General features: G+C 43.6%; 1 long non-coding RNA gene across 1 annotated transcript; it reads left to right on the top strand.

The window, feature by feature from the left end:
* The first annotated feature begins 537 nt into the window (after window positions 1-537).
* Window positions 538-4,015, top strand: LOC144100292 (uncharacterized). Its single transcript, XR_013307600.1, has 2 exons — window positions 538-699; window positions 3,731-4,015. It is a non-coding gene; the product is annotated as an uncharacterized LOC144100292 (long non-coding RNA).
* Window positions 4,016-10,359: the final 6,344 nt, after the last annotated feature.

The following is a 10,359-nucleotide window of genomic DNA, read 5'->3' as shown; positions in this document are numbered from 1 at the left end:
TTCACGTACAGACTTCTAATATCTTTCTGGGTTGACATAAGAACACAAAAAGAGCTCCCCGCTCTCTAGAGCAGCAATAAGGCAGGAAGCGTTTAAGTATCTTCTTTTTTCTCTTGTTAGAACTCTCAGCGAGGTCTTTCTTATAAGCAGGCCCCGGGGCCAGCCACTCCGCCACCTTCTTCGTTTTGTGCGGAAATCCGCAACTCCTTTTGGTTCCCTTGAGTCCAGCTGCTGCATGAAATGCTCACTTTATTTGCTGCGGACTGCCTCATTCACAAGACGCGATATTCTAAGCAACAAAAAATTACATAGGGAGAGGTGTTGATAAAAAGCTCCCGCTGAGCTGCGTCTGAATGTAAAGCGGGCTTGTCCTTTTCAGGAAGCACACTACCCAGGGTCACAAATTAGCGCTAAGCTTTTTATGAAGTTTACTACCGTCCCACGGCGGACTTTTTTTTTTGAAAAGTGTCGCGCTTTCAACTGGAGGGGTACAAATAGACTAAACAGGCACGCTCCGCTTACTGCTGGACACCCAAGCGTAGCAAATGTGTACAGAACAATAAGAAAGTGTTTTCGTGCATTTTTTTATTAGCTGCGTCGTTTATGCACAGATTTGTGACGCTATGAACCAGCACACTAATTTTCCTCTAGCACTTGGTCTCATCACCTCTGCTGTGCTCACACTGGCCTGCGCCACAGGTAAATTCATGTTTCTCTACACTGCATATTCAACCCGAAGATGTGCTTTCGGGTATTTTTACTTCTCTTGGTGCGTATGGTCACCGTGGATGCAATATGTTAACGTTAGCTTCTTGCTATCTCCTTCTGAGTGATTTGAACTTGTGTGCTAGCAAATTATTCCGCGTTACGCAGAGTATTGCACTGGCTAAGTAGAATCCTTAAAAATTCCTTTTTTTCCCTCCTCCATAACTACTGCCAATTCAGGATCGCATGAGAAAGCTGAGTGCACTTTGTGGAATTTCCGTGCACCTGTTCTCACAATAAGTCGAGTGAAAAACCAAAAAACGCGACTTATAACGGGAAACTCTGCTTGCTTACACATGTTGGTAATGTTTCTTTCAAGCCCGAGGACTCTATTCCTCTAAGGAAGAAGCCCGACACTATTTTGCGACAATGAGTGTTGCAGTTTTCCTGGATATAGTGTTATGAACGTTTCCTGTTATTTCGTTTTGCACATTCTGATTTCTGAGTCAAGCGCCTGAACAACCTTTTCATTCAAAGATGCTTTTTGACAATTTCCGTACCTACCTCTAAAACAATGAAACAGAAGGGATAAAGATTTTTTTTGTCATGCAGGGCGAGCGTATCCCTAAAATGCTACCTTTAATAAACTCATGTCCGTTTTGCAAAAGAGTGTCCCATAGAAAAAGCTACGCAAATTATTATAATCTATTTTTACTTGAGTCCACTTCGGTTGGCGACCCGGCATAATATGACTGACCTCTAAACGTACCCTAAAGGATCGTAAAATTCCGATTCAAACTCAACTGTAGTCATCTTAACAAGAGTAAGCAGTCAACCCTTTACGATCCATCAATTCACTTAACGATGCAACTGATCAAATATTTACATCAGGAACCATTGCATTTTTGCAACTAGCCTGTAAACGTTTGAAGGTATTGAAAGCGAAGCTAGGCCAAGAGAAGCCCTAAATATTATTCCTGAAATTCTGCCAAATGTTCGTAATAAACTGTAACACTAATCGATCAGCAGGAAGTCGAGTTTGCAATATTTGATTTTATCAATTGAAACTATTCAATAATAGGAAACATATATATGTTCAGTATTTCTTAATGGTTGAATTTTGAAATAACATAATGCATTACCTCATTATTGAGCTTGTACTTCAAGCCAGTAAATGTCTCTAAATAAGAAATGTGAGTATCTAATTCTCAAGAGAATCACCCAGTTGCAGTAGACTGTAGTAAAGTAGTATTTGCTCACTACCATTCGTTGAAGCGCAACCATACTAATAGAAAATAGAGCTCTACAAGTCTGTCACGACATTTCGGCCGAAAGAAAATTTTGCATTGTCCGGGGAGATAAGCTGAATCCACCGTCGAACCTAGGTGTTCGCTCCAGTACATGGGCTGATCAGGCCGCTTACCGGATGGCAGAGTGAGAATGAATTTATAAGGTGTAATTCCTTGCTAGCCTTCAGTTGCAGCTGTACCACTCCGCTCAGGTAGGTCGTAGGGAGTAAATAAAAATAAGATGACTATCTTTTTTTGATGTGATGAAATTGGTCACTATTCGCTACTGTATTTGAGCAAGATTTCTTGAGTCAAATGAAAATCAGATCCCCGTCTTACCAGTCAACATACGCTGATATTCGTAAAATGAATGCAAAACGGTGGAAGTGTTTTCGTTATCATGATGCAGGCTTTCCTATTAGACGCGTTCAGCTTTTTGAATCATTTTTCACAGCTTTTTAAAAATGTTGCGACTTTATGTCTGCGAAATTTGCATGAACAAAACGTTTTTTTTTCAGCAGATCATATGCAGGATTTTGTTCTCTTTATTTGGGAAAGCTTAAGGCACTACAAAATAAGGTTTTCCGTATATGGCTTCAGATAGCGTTGAATTATGCACGCGATAGCATTGGCGTCCCCTGGCGCACCAATTCCCAGAAATCGACACTCGTGCTGCGCTCAAATATTGCCTCGTTGCTCATCATTGCTCATATAATATAGTTGCGCTAATTGGTGGTCATGATTTACTAAGTGCGCGTTTCATGTATTTTATCTATACTGCGGTGTTCAACGCTCGCACAAGGCCTCTGTTTGTCCAACCGAACGAATGTTCAGTGAAGAGACCTAAACGACAGTGCTTCGTCTCCGCATGGCCATCATTTTGCATTTCAGTGAAACTACTTTTCAACATCAGTAAGCCCTCGAACAGTGAGGATGTTTCACAAAAGCAGACACAGGGTTTGTCGTCCAACGTTAACTTTAACGCACTGGCGTTTAATGTTTTTTTGCAAATCATACTGGAAGGCAGGAGTGCACGCCTGCGCACACAGGCGCACGGCCTTCATCCTCCCGTTTGACAGAAGGGTGGAAGAAGGTTCGCATGCCATACAGAAAACTCGGGGGAAGAGGTGCAGCATGCAGCATCGCAATAGCGTTGGTGCCGGCCGACCAACCAAGCTCCGGCTTAGTGAACGCACGAACGCTGCCGAACTCCTCTCTCGCCCTCTAGGCTGCTGCGTTGTGAAATGTGCGGGCGGCGCGCAAACTGCTGGTGTTCATGCGGGCGCGACTAACAGATACGAACTGTTTAAAAATAGTGTGGAGTGTATAAATAATTTTTTTTGTGTGTGAGACACTTTCGAGTGACGCGGGCGGGCGCCAGCTTGTGGACAGCCGACGTACACGTTCCAGCTTTGTTAGCTGAAAGTGAGCAGTCTGTTACTTTTGCGTCGACGTCTCTTTATTTACTCCAGTCAAATTGCTTACATAAAGCTGATTGTATCTGTTTCCTCTGTGTTGTACTTTCATCATCGTCAAGCTGCTGGCTACTACGCACCGTACGCCAAATCAACGAGTACCATGAAGAAGCGATGTAATGAGGAACCAGAACTTTATTATTATTTCTGTTATTTGACTCGAGAAGCTCGACAAGTATGCATAGAGAATTTAATCCTAGTACGATCACTTTAAATTCGTTTAAGCATTGATATTTTTTTCCTGTGAATTCTTGCTTGCAGAAAAGGGGTGCCCTCCGAGGGAAGAGCACCAGGACTGCGCAAGTCGTGACTGCGCGGAACTCACCTGCAGACGGATGACCCGCCCTGAGAACTGCACTCTGGAATGTCTCTCCGGTTGTTTCTGTTCAGGGGGCTTTTACCGTAACAAGCGTGGTCAGTGCGTTTCCTTTGAAGACTGCTCGAAGGACCGCTGAAGTAAGGAACTGAGGATTCACCAACGCGGCCCTTCAAGTCCTTCATACAGAGCTTTATATCCTTCCGCTAATAAAGAAAAAAGCATTTCTAGAGGTGGTTGCACGTGCAACGCGCGCTTGGTCACATATCGAAGAGGTCACATATGATATGGAGGGCTGATCACGTATGAAATGGAGGGCTGACCAAGACCACACCTCCCTTGCAGCTATTAAGGGCAGAAAATTATGCTTGAAGCATTGTTCTGGAAAGCTGTGAATGCTTGAAATATCAGACCTACTAGATACAGCCAACCTAACTGCAGGAAAGACTGCAAGGTAGACGTTTCGGAACATTTCCTTCAATACATATTTTGGCCAGCAGACACCAACGTAGTCAATAAATGGCCACTTGTGCGAATATTACGTACGGTCCAACGTGTTAAGGACTAAAAAGGCCTCCATCACCGTAGTGGGGGCCATAAAGCGTTCGAAGTATGGCAGGTGAGACCAGTATGACAAACACGGCCGCAAGTGTAAGCACGACCGCTCACCGTTAACTCACAGACCGACAAACGTAAGCACAAAATTAAGAAATTGAGGCATATAAAGTAAAGCTAATATTTCACAGCACGAGTGAACGCCGCCACCATCAGCCCTTTTTCTACCGCCTGAACAGCGCGCAGACTTTGTCAGGATTTGGACGCGCAAAAATATATAATTATATATTACGAAGATAAGTAAAGGAAGCACTCGCACTGCATAACGACTAAAAACCGCAACAGACACAAAACAGAAGTAGGCAACCACACAGGGCGGTATCTGTAACAGAAAGTTTATTGAAATAAGCATCATGGCTTTTATAGAAGGTCGCACCATTGACCCTACAAGCAATAGTAAGATAGACTGTGGCGATAACAAACAAGCAAATCAACACGAGATTTTCAGCTTAAATTAAAATACGGCAACCTGCACGTGGAAGTGAAGAAACGGGTTACACAAAAGTTCCGAGACATGAAAGAAGACAACCGCACGTGGACGTGGTGACATGAAAACCACAGCATAAATATGCGCGTGAAACGGAAACAATATGCGCATGAAACGGAAAGGAAAGCAGCCAAAAGCTAATGTAAGAAGAAAACCCAAATCTTTTTGGAGGATGGAAACAAAAGGCGAGTTGAAGCCATATCCGGTTGCGATCGTCAGATGACAACCCTCCCTACAATCTCTCTTTCAGGGTACCCTTCCTTCAAATCAAATTAAATCTCTTTATTCGGACATGAAACACAGTACATGCAAATGGGATAAGTCAAAAGGAAGTTAATGGCATACTTCCTGACGAGGCCTCCCCCCGGCTTACACATCAATGGCAGAAGGATGAGCAAATACATTTTCCTCACAAATACAAAAAGAAAACAACAAGATATATGTAAAAACAAAAACAAATACCATCAATTTATGTTTCGACATAGATTTATATCTCGACGAAGATACTAAGGCACGTGCCATTATAAACAGAGAAAAATACAGGAGTAACGCTACAATTCGCGATGCAAAAGAAAAGATGATTGGACTTGAGAAAACCCTGCATGTCAAGTGTTTGGCACACCAGGAACAAGTAAAATAGCAGCTTAATTTACTTTTTAGATTGAAAAATAGTTCTACTGGTTGCAACGTCATGGATTATTGAAGGGTAGGCATTACACACAGTAGAAATTTGGTTATTTATGTGATCGGTGCCGCAGTTAGTCCGAGCGCGAGTAGTGATAAGAGGAGTAACACGTAGATTGCAGTCTATATTTCTGTTCACATATATTTGCCTTAAAGAAGCGACGTCCTGCTTAATGATCTAAAAAATATACACAGCAACTGAATACTTATGACTCTAACTCAACTACTTACGAACTCTGGCCAGCATTCCTGAAAAATGCGACAGTAAACTTTGCAGATTTGAACCCCTTGCCCCCTCTAAGTAACTCGATCGCGTGCGCTAGCAAACAATCATTCAAGCACCTACTGGTTTGTCCAATATAAAAGCTGGCGCAACTGCGCGGAGTCTTTCAAAACACACCTGTTGCGCATGCAACACGCTTGTTTTTTTGCAAGCGATTATTGTTGCATGTTCTTGGTTTCGAGTTACCCTTTCCCGACAGGTCGCACAATCTGGAAAGCTGCAGAAAAATTATTGTGATTAAAACATTTGCCTGAGATCGTATTAAGACTATTTGAAACCTTATGTTGTAAGGAATCACTTGAATGGTGGCTGAATCCCCTCAGGCAAATGATTAGTGTGGTACACATAATAATGCTTTTTCTTTGAGGAAGAAGACACTAAATTCATGGCACTGAAGCCAGTTTCCAAGCTGGGGATCCGCTGCCTAACGATGTTTCGTTGACTAATGAGCCTGCCGTATGTAGTTTTGCCTACTGAATTTTATTCACGACCGTTGCCTACCTCAAAAACAGCACAGTTGAGAAAAAGTACTGGATTAGTATACACCATCTTCCATTATTTACCCTATAGGCTAGCATCGCACTTCAGCAGGCATGCAGGCTTTGAGGAATCAGGGTGTACAGGGCCAACACAGAAATATTTTACGATTATTTTCCTACGCGTTCCTAATTTTTGGTTGCCATTTGGCGTCCTTAAAACGAGTCTATATTGTCATATAGCAGATATTTCAGGGAAGCCCGCTACGAACTTCAACAAATAGGCTTTCCGATGTATGAATACAACTTCTGCTGCACACAAATACAAGTGTTGCTGGGGAATGACTTAAAGAGGCGAATAATGTTACCTGGAATGCTGTGTTTAACCCGGTAACTCAAGAAAGCGCCGCGGATCCTTTCGTCCAGGCGAAGCTAGTGGCATATTCTTCTATGATGACCGGCCAACTTACTTTATGCCCGTCGGCGGCTTTCAAATAATTGTCCGCCGTGGTCACTGGGACGGAGTGTCCGACCGAGCTTCAAGCGCGGCCCACGGCAAACTTCGCAAGTATGGCCGACTCGGCTAGCTGGCGCACGTACGGCGTTTCAGAAGCACTGCGATTTAGACACAAACACACGGAGACAGATAAGGACGAACGCTAGTCGTCTGTTTCTTTGTCAATGCCAAATTTATAGCTCTTTCTAAACGGTGACGAAGGATGGCGCTACAGATATTTAAGTATTTTTCAGTGGTCTAGTTCTTTGTACTAGCTCAGAAGAACTATGGATGTTTGTGTTTTGGGCCTTAAAAATATTTAAAGTATGTATTAGACTCAGCGAGCATGAAAAAAGGACGCAACATCTATGTTAACTCTGCCCAAGCATATTTTCTCAGAGTTGTCCAGAGAGTTGAAACGACTAGCGCAGCTGCACACTCCGTGTCTGCTTTATCCTTCTTGTTTCGCTGCTTCAAAGTAGTTGTTGTCAAGCACAGGTCAGCATCCCAGCAGGAAGAAAACTACTCAGAACAACTCTTTCCTGAATCATGGAGATGAGATACTAATTATATGCAAAAACTAAGCTTTATTTTTTAGAACAGGAAAGCAGAGACGGATTTCCGCCAATTGGCATTGCCTGGCACTGATTCAGAAATGCAATTTATACGTTTATCAGCGTGGACTACGCTCCATGAAAAATGTTTCGCAGGTGGACATGCCACAAAGACGCCGTAAGGATGCCCACATCCGGCCTGTACTATTACGGCCTATGTATTTGATCCAAAAAATTGCGGTCGTTTGAGTGACGTCATTTCCACCGCCACAGATGACAAAGTAAGTACAGGAGTTTTTTTCCCTTATTTGTTCTTCATTGCCCGTCATAGCTTCAATGAAGAAAGCTGCTTTATAAAAGTACATTTGACTGCCAATCGTGCACAACTAGTAATTGGCATGCAGAACGAAATGCGGCGGGCCGCTTTTATTACGTGCTTCAATTTTATTTTCTCATGGTATAATACAGGTATATTGAACCAGATATATGAAGCAACGCTACCGATGCAGCGTCGACTTAAAAAAAGCAATAAAACCTCTCTCCGGAGCCGAGATGGCTCCTTAAATGACTAGGCTGCCTTAAATGACTAGGCTCCTTAAATTCATAACCGCAGGTATTCGCCTAAAAAACAAACGGAAGATAGGAGATGACATTTACAGAAAAAGCCATTTTTTCATACCAGTGGACTGTGCAGAGCAGCGAAGCACTGTGAGGTGTTGTTCTGGTAAAGTTGCTAACAACAGTAGTTGATTTATATCGCCGCTTCAGCCATATTTATATACGAAAGTGGGCCCAGTAAATACAAAAGAGACCGCCCGCGGTGGCTCAGTAGTTACGGCGCTCGGCTGCTGAGGAGAAAGACGCGGGGTCGATCCCAGCCGCGGTGGTCGAATTTCGATGGAGACAAAATTCTAGACGCCTGTGTACTTTGCGATGTCAGTGCCCGTTAAAGAACCCCAGGTGGTCGAAATTTCCGGAGCCCTTCACTACGGAGTCCCGCATTGCCTGAGTTTCATTGGGACGTTAAACCCCAGTAAACCAACTATGGAAGATATAAAGCACTGGCTATAACGAGTCAATATATTATATTTTACAATGAAGCCAAAGGCTGAGGTTAGTACTCGTTTGCGGCTGCGCCATCAATATCAGTCGTTTTGTAATATGGTGGGCCTTCCTGAAAGCTGCCTTTCCATGAAGCTTTTTTCCTGAAAGCTGCCTTTTAGAATTTTTGCAGAATATACGGTTTTTATTTTGTAGTTGAAAAACAAAAACCGACGATGGTTAACATTAGTTTAAATGAACAATCCTCAGACTCAATCGCATTCTCTCATATAGTTGGAGTATGATGGCTAGCTCTACAACCTGCCTAGCATAGCTCTCACCTGGCGTTTCAAGCCGCATCGTTGCGCCAAATTATACTGCATGGTACTTGTCATGCAGGTGTCAGTGCTGAAAATTAGTTGCGTGGTGATTTCCTCGAACCAAGATGCAGCATTTAAGCCGAAGCGCTGGTTGAAGGGCGTGTAAAGCTTAGCTGCAGTCTTTCGTCATATCAGCGTTTGGGGATTGCGAGGTGGGCACCGAACACACGCCGTGGTACTGCAGCAATCTGTGGGCCTAGATATATGTCTGGAGCGTCATCGTATGCCTGGGCGGAAATGTGAAGTTCGACTCCTTCGTCTACACCGGACATTCTGCCACAACCTTTTGGGACAGAGAGGAAGGTATCAGTGAGGATCCTGGTAGGAACAAGCCTGGACACGACCCCTGGTATTCATAATAATCATCATCAGCCGGGCTGCGCCCACACGAGGGCAGCGATCTTTCTCGTATCTCTCCAAATAACCCTATTCACCCTATCCACGCAAACTTCTTAATATCGCATCCGCCCACCTAACTTTCTGCCGCCACCTGCTATGCTTGCGATCTCTTGGAATCCAGTCCGTTACCCTTAAAAATCATGGGTTATCTTGTCCCCATATTACATGCCCTGTTCAAGCCCATTTCTTTCTCTTTATTTCGAAAAGCGTATCTTTTACACGCCTTTGTTTCCTGATCCACACTGCCCTCTTCCCGTCTCAAAGAGAAGTCAAATCATCGATAAGACAGTGGCGCCCCTCACTGATGTTCAAATCTAAGTACGGGACAAAATTTAAGCTGATGATCGGGCACAATACTTCGGCGAAGCGAGCCACCACTTAAAAGTTCGTCGCAATGGGAAGTCGACGCTGAGAGAGGGAAGTCATTTCGTCGCTATTTATTAAGCTCATGCAGCATGAAGCGAATGCAAGACAGCAATGTGGGATAGTTGGTTGTACATTTGGTGTGAATAACACGCTACACACTAACAAAATGACAACTAGAATTGCGCAAATCACATATGTTAGCTTTACTTTGGTCGGACTACAATTTTAGCTGGGGCAAAGGAAAAGAAAGAAACAGAAATAAAAGAACCCTTTGAGTAATGGGAGGCCGATGAAGACGAGTGCGTAAGCACACCTTAAGTGTTGTTATCAAGTGAGGAGGTGCATCATCTAATCAAGAAATGAAGGAGCGTGCAAAAGAGCCGTTGGCAATGAATTGATTGTTTCAGCATGTTCATGAATTTTATTTCTGTACCCTCGTACCAGAATAAATCTCAGTTGTTAGTGGACGCTTGTCCTGTGTCCTGCGTTCCAGTTGTCGCTTTGTTAGTGTGTAGCGCGTTATTCAAAACAAATGAAGCAAACGTCTAGTTGACTTAGAATGATTAGCAATCGATGAGGGGACCACGGTGAACTCAACTCGCTTGTCACTCAGGAACCATGCGCCAGATTTGTCCCCCTTTGTCTTGAAAATGTGTCCAGGAAGGGGCAGGAAATCACACGCCGCCTTTAGGGGTCTCGACGGGCATTTTCTAACAAGGAAGCAGGAATCGTGCTGTGTGTTCCGTGATGTCCAAATCACTTCTGATTGGGCTTGTGGGCGTGCATCAGGCCG

This window comes from Amblyomma americanum, chromosome 8 (genome assembly GCF_052857255.1).
Source record: "Amblyomma americanum isolate KBUSLIRL-KWMA chromosome 8, ASM5285725v1, whole genome shotgun sequence".
In the NCBI taxonomy this organism is placed as follows: Eukaryota; Metazoa; Arthropoda; class Arachnida; order Ixodida; family Ixodidae; genus Amblyomma; species Amblyomma americanum.
The sequence above is the reverse complement of the archived record's forward strand: the minus strand, read 5'-3'. Positions and strand labels throughout refer to the sequence as shown.